Here is a 14746-nt window from a genome sequence, read left to right as displayed (position 1 = left end):
AATCGGGGTGCGAGGCGAGGGATGCGGCGAGAAGGACCCAACGGCTAACGGCTAGACGGAAGAGGCTTCAGGGCCGCCTCGGAATGGTCCAAGCATCGGACGCGCTTGGGGCGACTACCAGTGACAACCCCTTATCCCGCGACGCGTCCGATACACAGATAGTTCCAAGGCGGCCGAGGAGCCTCACCGCATAGCAATCGGGGTGCGAGGCGAGGGATGCGGCAAGAAGGACCCAACGGCTAGACGGAAGAGGCTTCAGGGCCGCCTCGGAATGGTCCAAGCATCGGACGCGCTTGGGGCGACTACCAGTGACAACCCCTTATCCCGCGACGCGTCCGATACACAGATAGTTCCAAGGCGGCCGAGGAGCCTCACCGCATAGCAATCGGGGTGCGAGGCGAGGGATGCGGCGAGAAGGACCCAACGGCTAGACGGAAGAGGCTTCAGGTCCGCCTCGGAATGGTCCAAGCATCAGACGCGCTTGGGGCGACTACCAGTGACAACCCCTTATCCCGCGACGCGTCCGATACACAGATAGTTCCAAGGCGGCCGAGGAGCCTCACCGCATAGCAATCGGGGTGCGAGGCGAGGGATGCGGCGAGAAGGACCCAACGGCTAGACGGAAGAGGCTTCAGGGCCGCCTCGGAATGGTCCAAGCATCGGACGCGCTTGGGGCGACTACCAGTGACAACCCCTTATCCCGCGACGCGTCCGATACACAGATAGTTCCAAGGCGGCCGAGGAGCCTCACCGCATAGCAATCGGGGTGCGAGGCGAGGGATGCGGCGAGAAGGACCCAACGGCTAGACGGAAGAGGCTTCAGGGCCGCCTCGGAATGGTCCAAGCATCGGACGCGCTTGGGGCGACTACCAGTGACAACCCCTTATCCCGCGATGCGTCCGATACACAGATAGTTCCAAGGCGGCCGAGGAGCCTCACCGCATAGCAATCGGGGTGCGAGGCGAGGGATGCGGCGAGAAGGACCCAACGGCTAGACGGAAGAGGCTTCAGGGCCGCCTCGGAATGGTCCAAGCATCGGACGCGCTTGGGGCGACTACCAGTGACAACCCCTTATCCCGCGACGCGTCCGATACACAGATAGTTCCAAGGCGGCCGAGGAGCCTCACCGCATAGCAATCGGGGTGCGAGGCGAGGGATGCGGCGAGAAGGACCCAACGGCTAGACGGAAGAGGCTTCAGGGCCGCCTCGGAATGGTCCAAGCATCGGACGCGCTTGGGGCGACTACCAGTGACAACCCCTTATCCCGCGACGCGTCCGATACACAGATAGTTCCAAGGCGGCCGAGGAGCCTCACCGCATAGCAATCGGGGTGCGAGGCGAGGGATGCGGCGAGAAGGACCCAACGGCTAGACGGAAGAGGCTTCAGGGCCGCCTCGGAATGGTCCAAGCATCGGACGCGCTTGGGGCGACTACCAGTGACAACCCCTTATCCCGCGACGCGTCCGATACACAGATAGTTCCAAGGCGGCCGAGGAGCCTCACCGCATAGCAATCGGGGTGCGAGGCGAGGGATGCGGCGAGAAGGACCCAACGGCTAGACGGAAGAGGCTTCAGGGCCGCCTGGGAATGGTCCATGCATCGCACGCGCTTGGGGCGACTACCAGTGACAACCCCTTATCCCGCGACGCGTCCGATACACAGATAGTTCCAAGGCGGCCGAGGAGCCTCACCGCATAGCAATCGGGGTGCGAGGCGAGGGATGCGGCGAGAAGGACCCAACGGCTAGACGGAAGAGGCTTCAGGGCCGCCTCGGAATGGTCCAAGCATCGGACGCGCTTGGGGCGACTACCAGTGACAACCCCTTATCCCGCGACGCGTCCGATACACAGATAGTTCCAAGGCGGCCGAGGAGCCTCACCGCATAGCAATCGGGGTGCGAGTCGAGGGATGCGGCGAGAAGGACCCAACGGCTAGACGGAAGAGGCTTCAGGGCCGCCTCGGAATGGTCCAAGCATCGGACGCGCTTGGGGCGACTACCAGTGACAACCCCTTATCCCGCGATGCGTCTGATACACAGATAGTTCCAAGGCGGCCGAGGAGCCTCACCGCATAGCAATCGGGGTGCGAGGCAAGGGATGCGGCGAGAAGGACCCAACGGCTAGACGGAAGAGGCTTCAGGGCCGCCTCGGAATGGTCCAAGCATCGGACGCGCTTGGGGCGACTACCGTTGCCAACCCCTTATCCCGCGATGCGTCTGATACACAGATAGTTCCGAGGCGGCCGAGGAGCCTCACCGCATAGCAATCGGGTTGCGAGGCAGATTATTGGGAAGGGAACCCCCTGGGATGCGGCTCAAGCAGTGCCCAAAGGGACTGGAATGCGGAATCACATCGAGAGACCCAAATGCTATACGAGGGCTCAAATCGAATTATCGATTTGGCCACGACATGGACGCATCGGAACGACTACCTTTGCCGAACCACTCGCAATTGCATCCATACCGAAACCAATAGACATTTCCGTTAGAGCCCTCGCATAGCATTCGGGAATCTCGCATGCCCCTCTAAATCGACCAATGCTGGCGCTCAACGAAAATCCGAGCGCTACCACCGTTCGAGCGCCAGCATTGGTCGAGTTAGAGGGGCACGGGGGAGAATGCTCCAGTCAACACCTCCCCTATATAAGTTATTTGTCCGATTCTCGCACAACCGTAGTCTGCCTCGTCGAATCAAACAACGGTCCCAGATTCCGACTTCCGTTCCGTAGAGACCCAAAAGCTAGATGGAGGCTCGCAAGAAAGAGAGTCGGCGCATAGCAATCGGGTTTCTCGAACGTTTAGGGACCGAGCTCACTTGCGGATAGGGCAAAATCCGCCAAGCAACCCAAAAGCTAGACGGGGGCTCGAATCGAATCGCCTAGGCGGCCACAACAACGACGTGTTGGATCGACTACCAGTGCCAAACCATTCAGCAAGACTAGTCTGTGTCGAGGCCGGATAGAGATTCTCAGAGAGCGCCCGTATAGCATTTAGGAGACCTGCCGCGTCCCTCACACTCGACAAATGGTGGTGCACGTTTATAAATCCGAGCGATCCCAACCCTTTCAAGCACCAACATCGGTCGAGATAGAGGGGCACGGAGGGGGCTGCGTGAGACAACACAGTCCCCTATATAAGTTATTTGTCCGATTCTCACACATCCGAAGAATGGTCATCAAATCGGACAACAGCCCAAACTTCCGACTTCCGTCCCAGAAAGCCCAAGAGCTATCTAAAACGTTCATGGCCGGAACTCGATCGCGGCTATACCAGTCCGCCAAGCAACCCAAAAGCTAGACTGGAGCTCTAGTCGAATCACCTCTGTGGCCATTGCAAGGACGTGTTGGAGCGACTACCATTGCCGAACCATTCCGCAGGTCGAGTCCATACCAAGGCCGCATAGAGATTCACGATGAGCTCCTGCATAGCAATCAGGAGACTTGCCGTGTCCATCACAATCGATAAATCCTGGTGCAAGATTTTTGCATCCGAGCGCTCCAACCAGTCGAGCACCAGCATCAATCGACATAAACGGGCACGGGGGGAGGATGCTCGAGAACACTACCTCCCCTATATAAGTTATTTGTCCGATTCTCAAGCAGCCGAAGTCTGGTCATCGAATCGGGTCAAAGACCACAACTTCCGACTTTACCCACAATGCAAGTCATCGAATCGAACATCGGCCCCCGAGTCGGACTCCATGCGTATGTCAGGTCATCGGACCCAAATTCCGCCTTCCTGCGCATGGCGGGCCATCAATATCAACTCGGTCATCGGACCCAAACTCCGCCTTTCTGCGCATGGCACGCCTTCAAATCGGTCATCGGACCCAAATTCCGCCTTCCTGTGCATGGCGGGCCATCAACATCAACTCGGTCATCGGACCCAAATTCCGCCTTTCTGCGCATGGCACGCCATCAACTCGGTCATCGGACCCAAATTCCGCCTTCCTGCGCATGGCAGGTCATCGGACACAAATTCAGACCTCGCCAATATGCCTACGTATCGAATCGGTCATCGGACCCAACTTCCGACTTCATCCATACTGTAGGGTCTTTGAGGTTGGCGCGGTGCGCTCAACCCGGGGAGTCGACCCATCGAAGCATACACCTCCCCTATATAAGCTATTTGTCCGATTCCCACACCTGTGTAGTTTGCACCTCTGACCAGGACATCGACCCCAACTTCCGAACTCGACTGCAACGACGGCACCAGCGCCTTGGTGCGCACCTTGCGACGCACAGTCCCAACATTCGCCTTCCTGCACATGGCAGGTCATCGGACCCAAATTCCGACCTCGCGAGTATGCCTACATATCGAATCGGTCATCGGACACAACTTCCGACTTCATCCATACCGTAGGGTCTTTGAGGTTGGCGCGGTGCGCTCAACCCGGGGAGTCGACCCAACGAAGCATACACCTCCCCTATATAAGCTATTTGTCCGATTCCCACACCTGTGTAGTTTGCACCTCCGATCAGGACATCGACCCCAACTTCCGAACTCGCCTGCAACGACCGAACCAGCGCCTTGGTGCGCACCTTGCAACGCACAGTGCCAACATTCGCCTTCCTGCACATGGCAGGTCATCGGACCCAAATTCCGACCTCGCGAGTATGCCTACATATCGAATCGGTCATCGGACCCAACTTCCGACTTCATCCATACCGTAGGGTCTTTGAGGTTGGCGCGGTGCGCTCAACCCGGGGAGTCGACCCAACGAAGCATACACCTCCCCTATATAAGCTATTTGTCCGATTCCCACACCTGTGTAGCTTGCACCTCCGATCAGGACATCGACCCCAACTTCCGAACTCGACTAAAAAGACCGCACCAGCACCTTGGTGTGCACCTTGCAACGCACAGTGCCAACATTCGCCTTCCTGCACATGGCAGGTCATCGGACCCAAATTCCGACCTCATGAGCATACCTACTAATCGAATCGGTCATCGGACCCAACTTCCGACTTCATCCATACCGTAGGGTCTTTGAGGTTGGCGCGGTGCGCTCAACCTGGGGAGTCGACCCATCGAAGCATACACCTCCCCTATATAAGCTATTTGTCCGATTCCGACACCTGTGTAGTTTGCACCTCCGCTCAGGACATCGACCCCAACTTCCGAACTCGCCTGCAACGACCGAACCAGCGCCTTGGTGCGCACCAAAAGTGCGCACTTTTGGAGGGCACTTTTGTGCGCTCCAAAGGTGCGCACTTTTGGAGGGCACTTTTGTGCGCTCCAAAGGTGCGCACTTTTGGAGGGCACTTTTTGGAGGGCACTTTTGTGCGCTCCAAAGGTGCGCACTTTTGGAGGGCACTTTTTGGAGGGCACTTTTCTGCGCTCCAAAGGTGCGCACTTTTGGAGGGCACTTTTTGGAGGGCACTTTTCTGCGCTCCAAAGGTGCGCACTTTTGGAGGGCACTTTTTGGAGGGCACTTTTCTGCGCTCCAAAGGTGCGCACTTTTGGAGGGCACTTTTTGGAGGGCACTTTTCTGCGCTCCAAAGGTGCGCACTTTTGGAGGGCACTTTTGTGCACTCCAAAGGTGCACACTTTTGGAGGGCACTTTTTGGAGGGCACTTTTCTGCACTCCAAAGGTGCGCACTTTTGGAGGGCACTTTTTGGAGGGCACTTTTGTGCGCTCCAAAGGTGCGCACTTTTGGAGGGCACTTTTTGGAGGGCACTTTTGTGCGCTCCAAAGGTGCGCACTTTTGGAGGGCACTTTTGTGCACTCCAAAGGTGCGCACTTTTGGAGGGCACTTTTCCTGCGCTCCAAAGGTGCACACCTAGGTGAGCACCTTCGACCACACCTTGTAGCACACCAAACTCTGACTTTCGACTTCATCCGCAATGCAGGGTCTTTGAGGTTGGCGCAATGCGCACAACCAGGGGAGTCGACCCATCAAACCCAACACCTCCCCTATATAAGCTATTTGTCTGATTCTCATACATGCGTAGCCTGCAGGAGCAATTAGGACATCGACCCCAACTTTCGGCTTCTAAACGAAAACAAGGTCTTTGAGGTTGGTGTAATGCGAACAACTAGGGGAGTCAACCCATCAAACCCAACACCTCCCCTATATAAGCTATTTGTCTGATTCTCATACATGTGTAGTCTACAGGAGCAATTAGGACATCGACCCCAACTTTTGACTTCTTAACGAAAACAAGGTCTTTGAGGTTGACGTAATGCGCACAACCAGGGGAGTCGACCCATCAAACCCAACACCTCCCCTATATAAGCTATTTGTCCGATTCTCATACATGTGTAGCCTACAGGAGCCATTAGGACATTGACCCCAACTTTTGACTTCTTAACGAAAACAAGGTCTTTGAGGTTGGCGTAATGCGCACAACCAAGGGAGTTGACCCATCAAACCCAACACCTCCCCTATATAAGCTATTTGTCTGATTCTCATACATGTGTAGCCTGCAACAACGATTAGGACATCCACCCCAACTTCTGAATTCGTCTGCGTTGACCGCACCAAAGGTGCACGCCTTGGTGCTCACCAAAATCCGACTTCCGACTTCTTCTGCTATGCGGGGTCTTTGAGGTTGGCGCAGTGCGCACAACCAGGGGAGTCAACCCACCGAATGCAACACCTCCCCTATATAAGCTATTTGTCTGATTCTCATACATGCGTAGACTGCAGCAATGATTAGGACATCCACCCCAACTTTTGACTTCTTAAACAAGACAGGGTCTTTGAAGTTGGTGCAGTGCACACAACCAGGGGAGTCGACCCATCAAACGCAACACCTCCCCTATATAAAGCTATTTGTCCGATTCTCATACGTGTAGTCTGCAGCAGCGATTAGGACATCGACCCCAACTTCCGAATTCGTTTGCATTGACCGCACCAAAGGTGCACGCCTTGGTGTGCACCTTGGAGTGCACTTTGGTGCTCACCTCGGTGCACACTTTGGTGTGCACCTCGGTGTGCACCAAAGGTGCGCACCTTGGAGCGCACCAAAGGTGTACACTTTGGAGCGCACCACATAGGGTCTTTGAGAGGTTGGCGCAGTGCGCACACCAAGGTGGGTGTTGAGGTGCGTGCCGAGGTGGGTGGGTGCTAGGGTGCGCTCCATGGTGGGTGCCAGGGTGGGTGCGTGCTAGGGTGGATTCCAAAGAGGGTCATAGGGTGGGTGCCAAGGTGGGTTGGTGATATAGTGGGTTCAAAGGTGGGTACTAGGGTGGGTTCCAAGGTGGGTCACAAGTTGGGTGCCAGGATGCGTGGGTGTTAGGTTGGGTGCCAAGGTGGGCTCCTGCGTGGGTGGGTGCTAGGGTGGGTTTCAAGGTGGACGCGAGGGCGGGTGCCAAGGTGGGTAACAAGTTGGGTGTTAGGATGGGTGAGTGCTAGAGTGGGTGCCAAGGTGGGTGGGTGCTAAGGTGGATGCCAAGGTGGTTCACAGGGTGGGTGGGTTCTAGGGTGAGTTCCAAGGTGGGTCACAGGTTTAGTGCTAGGGTGCGTGTCAAGGCGGGTGTCGAGGTGCCTGGGTGCTAGGGTGTGGATGCCAATGTGGGTCATAGGGTGGGTACTAGGGTGGGCTGCAATGTGGGTGCCAAGGTGGGTAACATGCTCGGTTGGTTCTAAATTGGGTGTCAGGGTGGGTGTGCACCCACCTTGCCCGAGGTGGGTGCCAAGGTGCCAGTGTGGGTGGGTGCTAAGGTGGATGCCAAGGTGGGTGAGAAGGTGGGTGATAGGTTGAGTGGTAGGATGGGTGGGTGCCAAGATGGGTCACAGGGTGGGTGCAAGGGTGGGTAGGTGCTAGGGTTGGTGTCAGGGTGGGTGGGTGCTAGGTTGGGTTCCAAGGTGGGTGCGAGGGTGAGTGTCAAGGTGGGTCACAGGTTAGGTGCTAGGATGGGTGAGTGCTAGGGTGCAAAGGTGCCAGGGTGGGTGCTAGGATGGGTCGATGCTAGGGTGAGTGGCAAGGTGGGTCCACAAGTGTCAAGGTGGGTGCCGAGGTGGGTGCCAACTTGGGTTCCAAGGTGGGTGCCAAGTGGGCGACTGCTATGGTGGATGCCAAGGTGGGTCACGGGGTGGGTGCCAAGTTGCTAGGTTGTGTTCCAAGGTGGGTGCCAACGTGGCTGCTAGGGTGCGTGGGTTAAAGGGTGTGTCACAACGTGGGTGCCAGGATGGGTGCGCACCCACACTGGCCAAGACGGGTGCAAGGTTGGGTTCCAAGCCCGGTCACAGGCTGGGTGCTAGGATGGGTGGGTGCCAAGGTGGGCACCAGGGTGGGTGCACCCACCCTGGCCAAGGTGGGTCACGGGGTGGGTCCTAGGGTGGGTAACAGGGTGGGTACTAAGGTGCGTGCCAAGGTGGGTCATGGGGTGGGTGCCAAGGTGGGCACCAGGGTGGGTGTGCACCAACCCTAGCCAGGGTAGGTCACGGGGTGGTTGTCGGGGTGGGCGTCAAGGAGCCAAGGTGGGTGGCAAGTAGCCAAGTTGCGTGCCAAGGTGGGTGTCGGGGTGGGTGCCAAGGATCCAAGGTGGGTGCCAAGGAACCAAGGTGGGTGTCTGGGTGGGTGCCGAGGTGGGAGCCAGGGTGGGTCCCAAGGTGAGTGCAAAGGTGGGTGCCAGGGTCAAGGTGAGTGCCAATGTGGGTTCCAAGGTGCCAGGGTCAGGGTGAGTGCCAATGTGGGTTCAAAGGTGCTAAGTTGGGTGCGAGGTTGGGTGCGAGGGTGGGTGGGTGCCAAGGTGTGCTAGGTGGAAGCCCGGGTGGGTCGGCATCCCATGGGTGTCGAGTTGGGTGCCTGATGGGTGCTTCTTGTCAAGTTTTAGTCGTCGGGACTCATTTCGAGCCTTAGAGGTCGTTTCTTGTCCGGTTGCCCTGTCTTCGACCTGGGAACCCAATTTTGGTCCTCGGGTCCCATTTTTTTTTGTCTCGCATCCCACTTTTGGCCTGTGGCCTTTTCGGGGTCGATTCTCGTTTTGGGCATCAGAGCATGTTTCTTCTCCTAAAACCCAATATTTGTTTATTAAGTCTCGGAACACATTTTTGTTCTCGTGGACCCATCATGGGTCTTGGAACGCATTTGTGGTCCTTGGGTCCCATTTTGCATCCCGAAACTTGTGTTTTGGTGCTTGATCCCTATTTTGGGTGCCCACCTTGCACCAAGTGCGCACCCGGGGCAAACCGAGCGCCTTGGTGCACCGGGGCAAGATCGAGCGTGCACCCGAGGCGCCCCGAACATGCACCAAGGTGCACTCGGCCCACATGTGAGCGCAGGTCGTTGCGCCCGAGGTGGTGTGTGGGCACCGCGTTGCAGACGGGACACTGCACGCACACGACGCCCCGTCCAGGTGCACGCACGTAGGCCGGGCCGGGTGCACACCCGACGCCCTAGCAAGGTGCGCGCACCCGGGCAGGGCTCACACTTGGCGAACGGGGCGCACTTCGCGAGGGAGGGTGTGCACCTCGACGGGGGTGGGTGGCCGGGGTGGATTCGCACGTGGGTCGCGGTTTGCTAAGTACACACTGCGACAAGCTCATAACGGGTGCGATCATACCAGCGTTAGTGCACCGGATCCCATCAGAACTCCGCAGTTAAGCGCGCTTGGGCCGGAGTAGTACTAGGATGGGTGACCTCCCGGGAAGTCCCGGTGTTGCACCCTTTCTTAGTTTTTCGCCGGGCGTCGCAATGCTATTTGAATAAACCTTTTGCCCGTTTGCGTTCTCGTCGGGGCCGGGCCGGGCCGGGGTGCGCTGCCCGCACTACCGCGCGCGCGGGGGCGACACCGAGCGCGCACCCGAGGCGCCCCGAGCACACAGGCCACGGTGCAACCCGGGCGTTGTGCGCGCACCCCGGTGCGCCCGAGGTGCTGCGCGCGCACCCAGGTGAAATCGGTGTGCACCTCGGCCAGTGCGCGCTCGGTCGAGTCGCGCACGTTGGCCAAGGTGCACGGTGATGTTTCTTACTCTAAGGTTCCGCACCAGACGCCCGGGACAGGTGAGCGAAGCTGGGCGGGGCCGGGTGCGCGGCCGGGGCAGGTGCACGCAGCTGGAGAGAGCTTTGGAGCACACCAGAGGTGCGCACCTTGGAGCACACTTCGGAGCGCACCAATGATGCGCTCCATTCAAAAGTTTCCTGAAAAGGCAAAAAAAGTTGAGATTATAGAATTTCCCACTTGAGAGATTGTAAAAAAAAAAAATTTAAAATGAAGGAAACGCGGGTGCCAAGGTGTGCGCGCCCGGGTGCGCAGCCCAGCCAAGGTGTGCGCACCAAGGCGCCCACCCTGGCGAAGGTGCACGCAAGGTGCGCACCCGAGGCAAACCGGACAATTAACCCAACTTTCGACTTCGCGCGCACCTGCGCACCTTGGAGCGCACTTCGGAGCGCTCCTTGTTGCGCACCAATCTTGGGCACCTCGGAGTGCACCATGGCGCCCACCAAGGTGCGCACCCGGGGCAAACCGAGCTCCGACTTCGTGCGCACCTTGGAGCGCACGAAAGGTGCGCACCATGGCGCCCACCAAGGTGCGCAGCCCAGCCAAGGCGTGCGCATCAAGGTGCGCACCCTGGCGAAGGTGCGCACCCGGGGCAAACCGAGCTCCGACTTCGTGCGCACCTTGGAGCGCACAAAGGGTGCGCAACCCAGCCAAGGTGTGCGCACCCCGGGCAAACCGAGCTCCGAATCGTGCGCACCTTGGAGCACACTTCGGAGCCCTCCTTGGTGCGCACCGATGTTGCGCACCTCGGAGCGCACCCGGGGAAAACAATGCAATTAACCCGACTTTCGACTTCGTGGGCACCTCGGAGCGCTCTCGGGTTCGCACCTCGGAGCACACCGAGGTGCGCACCTTTGATGCGCTGCCTTCACCAATTTCCAGAAAAGGCAAGAAAACATTGAGAAGGTGTGCGCACCGAGGTGCCCACCCTGGCGAAGGTGCACGCGAGGTGCGCACCCGGGGCAAACCGGGCTCCGACTTCGTGCACGCCATGCTGCGCACCTTGGAGGGCCATGGTGCGCACCTTGGAGCACACTTCGGAGCGCTCAATGGTGCCCAACCCAGCCAAGGTGCCCACCGCGGCGAAGGTGCACGCGAGGTGCGCACCCGGGGCAAACCGGGCTCCGACTTCGTGCACGCCGCACCTTGGAGCACACTTCGGAGCGCTCCTTGGTGCACACCAGGGCGCGCAACCCAGCCGAGGTGCCCACCCCGGCGAAGGTGCACGCGGGGTGCGCACCCGAGGCAAACCGGGCTCCGACTTCGTGCACGCCATGGTGCCCACCGCGGCGAAGGTGCACGCGAGGTGCGCACCCGGGGCAAACCGGGCTCCGACTTCGTGCACGCCGCACCTTGGAGCACACTTCGGAGCGCTCCTTGGTGCGCACCAGGGCGCGCAACCCAGCCGAGGTGCCCACCCCGGCGAAGGTGCACGCGAGGTGCGCACCCGGGGCAAACCGGGCTCCGACTTCGTGCACGCCATGGTGCCCACCGCGGCGAAGGTGCACGCGAGGTGCGCACCCGGGGCAAACCGGGCTCCGACTTCGTGCACGCCGCACCTTGGAGCACACTTCGGAGCGCTCCTTGGTGCGCACCATGGTGCCCACCAGGGCGCGCAACCCCGCCGAAGGTGCACGCGAGGTGCGCACCCGGGGCAAACCGGGCTCCGACTTCGTGCACGCCGCACCTTGGAGCACACTTCGGAGCGCTCCTTGGTGCGCACCAGGGCGCGCAACCCCGCCGAAGGTGCACGCGAGGTGCGCACCCGGGGCAAACCGGGCTCCGACTTCGTGCACGCCATGGTGCGCACCAGGGTGCCCACCGCGGCGAAGGTGCGCACCCGGGGCAAACCGGGCTCCGACTTCGTGCACGCCGCACCTTGGAGCACACTTCGGAGCGCTCCTTGGTGCGCACCAGGGCGCGCAACCCAGCCGAGGTGCCCACCCCGGCGAAGGTGCACGCGAGGTGCGCACCCGGGGCAAACCGGGCTCCGACTTCGTGCACGCCATGGTGCCCACCGCGGCGAAGGTGCGCACCCGGGGCAAACCGGGCTAGGACTTCGTGCACGCCGCACCTTGGAGCACACTTCGGAGCGCTCCTTGGTGCGCACCATGGTGCCCACCAGGCCGCGCAACCCAGCCAAGGTGTGCGCACCAAGGTGCACGCGAGGTGCGCACCCGGGGCAAACCGGGGTCCGGCTTCGTGCACGCCGCACCTTGGAGCACACATCGGGGCGCTCCCGGGTTCGCACCGGCGTTGCGCACCGTGGTGGGCACCTCGGAGCGCACCGTGGTGGGCACCTCGGAGCACACCAAGGTGGGCAGCGAGGTGCGCACCTTTGATGCGATGCCTTCACTAATTTCCATAAAAGGCAAAAGAAAACGAGATTTTAAAATTTCCGTTTTGAAAGATAGTGAGAAAAAGGGAATGCTGGTGCCATCTTGAGCCCGCCCTGGTGCGCAGCCCAGCCAAGGTGTGCGCACCAAGGTGCCCACCCTGGCGAAGGTGCGCGCCCGGGCAATTAACCCAACTTCCAACTTCGCGCGCGCCAGGGTGGGAGCGCACCCAACAACCGGGCCTGGGAAGAGCCAATGCGAGAAACCCCACCAAACGCTCTGACAAAAAAAGAGGGGGCGCTCCAGTAACCCCGCTTCGGAGCGCACCCTGGGCAAACCCAGCCAGGGTGCCCACCCCGGCCAAGGTGCAGGCGAGGTGCGCACCCGGGGCAAACCGGGCTCCGACAACGTGCACGCCGCACCTTGGAGCACACTTCGTAGCGCTCCCGGGTGCGCACCTCAGAGCACACCAAGGTGGGCAGCGAGGTGCGCACCTTTGATGCGCTGCCTTCACTAATTTCCAGAAAAGGCAAAAAAAAGAGGAGATTTTAAAATTTCCGTTTTGAAAGATAGTGAAAAAAACGGAACGCGGGTGCCATCTTGAGCCCGCCCGGGTGCACAGCCCAGGTAAGGTGCCCACCCTGGCAAAGGTGCGCACCCGGGCAATTAACCCTACTTCCGACTTCGTGCGCGCCAGGGTGGCAACCGGGCCTGGGAAGAGCCAATGCGAGAAACCCCACCAAACGCTCCGACAAAAAAAGAGGCGGCGCTCCAATAACCCCGCTTCGGAGCGCAGCCGGGGCAAACCCAGCCAAGGTGCCCACCCCGACGAAGGTGCACGCGAGGTGCGCACCCGGGGCAAACCGGGCTCCGACAACGTGCACGCAGCACCTTGGAGCACACTTCGAAGCACTCCCGGGTGCCCACCGGCGTTGCGCACCGTGGTGGGCAGCGAGGTGCGCACCTTTGATGCGCTGCCTTCACTAATTTCCAGAAAAGGCAAAAAAAAATGAGATTTTAAAATTTCCGTTTTGAAAGATAGTGAAAAAAACGGAACGCGGGTGCCATCTTGAGCCCGCCCTGGTGCGCAGCCCAGGCAAGGCATGCGCACCAAGGTGCCCACCCGCGGTGCACACCCGGGGCAAACCGGGCTCCGACTTCGTGCAGGCCGCACCTTGGAGCACACTTCGGAGCGCTCCTTGGTGCGCACCATGGTGCCCACCAGGGCGCACCCGGGGCAAACCGGGCTCCGACTTCGTGCACGCCGCACCTTGGAGCACACATCGGAGCGCTCCCAGGTTCGCACCAGCGTTGCGCACCTTTGATGCGCTGCCTTCACTAATTTCCAGAAAAGGCAAAAAAAAACGATATTTTAAAATTTCCGTTCTGAAAGATAGTGAAAAAAACGGAACGCGGGTGCCATCTTGAGCCCTTCCTGGTGCGCAGCCCAGGCAAGTTGTGCGCACCAAGGTGCCCACCCTGGCGGAGGTGCGCGCCCGGGGCAAACCGGGCTCCGACTTCGTGCACTGCATGGTGCCCACCAAGGCGCGCAACCCAGCCAAGGTGCCCACCGCAGCGAAGGTGCACGCGAGGTGCGCACCCGAGGTGCACACCCGGGGCAAACCGAGCTCCGACTTCGTGCACGCCGCACCTTGGAGCACACTTCAGAGCGCTCCTTGGTGCGCACCAGGGCGCGCAACCCCAGCCAAGGTGCTCACCCCGACGAAGGTGCACGCGAGGTGCGCACCCGGGGCAAGCCGGGCTCGGACTTCGTGCACGCCGCACCTTGGAGCACACATCGGAGCGCTCCCGGGTTCGCACCAGCATTGCGCACCTTTGATGCGCTGCCTTCACTAATTTCCAGAAAAGGCCAAAAAAAAAAAAAAAACGAGATTTTAAAATTTCCGTTTTGAAAGATAGTGAAAAAAACGGAACGCGGGTGCCATCTTGAGCCCGCCCTGGTGTGCAGCCCAGGCAAGTTGTGCGCACCAAGGCACCCACCCTGGCAAAGGTGGGTCACGGGGTGGGTCCTAGGGTGGGTAACGGGGTGGGTACTAAGGTGCGTCCAAGGTGGGTCATGGGGTGGGTGCCAAGGTGGGCACCAGTTGGGTGTGCACCAACCTAGCCAGGGTAGGTCACGGGGTGGTTGTCGGGTGTGGGCGTCAAGGAGCCAAGGTGGTGTGCAAGTAGCCAAGTTGCGTGCCAAGGTGGGTGTCGGGGTGGGTGCCAAGGATCCAAGGTGGGTGCCAAGGAACCAAGGTGGGTGTCTGGGTGGGTGCCGAGGTGGGAGCCAGGGTGGGTCCAAGGTGAGTGCAAAGGTGGGTGCCAGGGTCAAGGTGAGTGCCAATGTGGGTTCCAAGGTGCCAGGGTCAGGGTGAGTGCCAATGTGGGTTCAAAGGTGCTAAGTTGGGTGCGAGGTTTGGGTGCGAGGGTGGGTGGGTGCCAAGGTGTGCTAGGTGG

The 14746-nt window shown here is 59.9% G+C and overlaps 1 non-coding gene across 1 annotated transcript; it reads left to right on the top strand.

The window, feature by feature from the left end:
- Positions 1-9498: 9498 nt before the first annotated feature.
- On the top strand, positions 9499-9617 carry LOC131869715 (5S ribosomal RNA). Its single transcript, XR_009368092.1, has one exon. It is a non-coding gene; the product is annotated as a 5S ribosomal RNA (ribosomal RNA).
- The last annotated feature ends 5129 nt before the right edge of the window (positions 9618-14746 follow it).

Source organism: Cryptomeria japonica, unplaced genomic scaffold, assembly GCF_030272615.1.
Source record: "Cryptomeria japonica unplaced genomic scaffold, Sugi_1.0 HiC_scaffold_258, whole genome shotgun sequence".
Taxonomy (NCBI): domain Eukaryota; kingdom Viridiplantae; phylum Streptophyta; class Pinopsida; order Cupressales; family Cupressaceae; genus Cryptomeria; species Cryptomeria japonica.
Note: the sequence above shows the minus strand (reverse complement) of the source record. Positions and strands in the feature narration are given on the sequence as shown.